This window comes from Chrysochloris asiatica, unplaced genomic scaffold (assembly GCF_000296735.1).
Source record: "Chrysochloris asiatica unplaced genomic scaffold, ChrAsi1.0 scaffold00045, whole genome shotgun sequence".
Lineage (NCBI taxonomy): Eukaryota > Metazoa > Chordata > Mammalia > Afrosoricida > Chrysochloridae > Chrysochloris > Chrysochloris asiatica.
This window is the reverse complement of record NW_006408563.1, coordinates 10590935-10591459: the sequence shown is the minus strand read 5'-3', so window position 1 is coordinate 10591459 and position 525 is coordinate 10590935. Positions and strand designations below refer to the sequence as shown.

Genomic DNA, 525 nt, shown 5'->3' with positions numbered 1-525 from the left:
AGAAAGATGAGGCTTTCTGCTCCTGTAAAGATTTACAGCCTCGTAAACCCTGTACAGGGTCGCTATGAGTCAGAACAGACTCCACGGCACATAACAACAACAATAGGATAAGCATTAGGCTGCGAAACACAAGGTTGGCAGTTAGAGCCCACCAGTCACTCTGCTGTAAAAAGATGAGGCTTTCTGTTCCAGCAAAGATTTTTAAAGTAACTACTTTGGAAACCCTATACAGGGTTGCTGCTCTAGATGGGAACCAACTTGATGGAACTTAACAATATAAAGGGCTAAAGACAATAATAAGGCTGTTGGTAGTGGCTTTGTGAACCTATATCTATATATGGGATAAAATTACATAAAACTATACAGAAAATACAAATGAGGGCATTGAAACTGGAGAAATCTCAGTAAGGTCTGTAGTCTAAGGCAGTTGCTGTCAAATTAACTACAATTTGTGGCAACCCATGTGTGTCAGAGTAGAACTGTGTTCCACAAGGATTTCTTTTTCTTTTCTTTTTTCTTGTATCT

General features: G+C 39.2%; 1 protein-coding gene across 1 annotated transcript in view; it reads left to right on the top strand.

The window, feature by feature from the left end:
• LOC102838700 (aldehyde oxidase-like) overlaps nt 1-525 on the top strand; it is a 111157-nt gene that overhangs the window by 1141 nt on the left and 109491 nt on the right. The window lies entirely within an intron of this gene.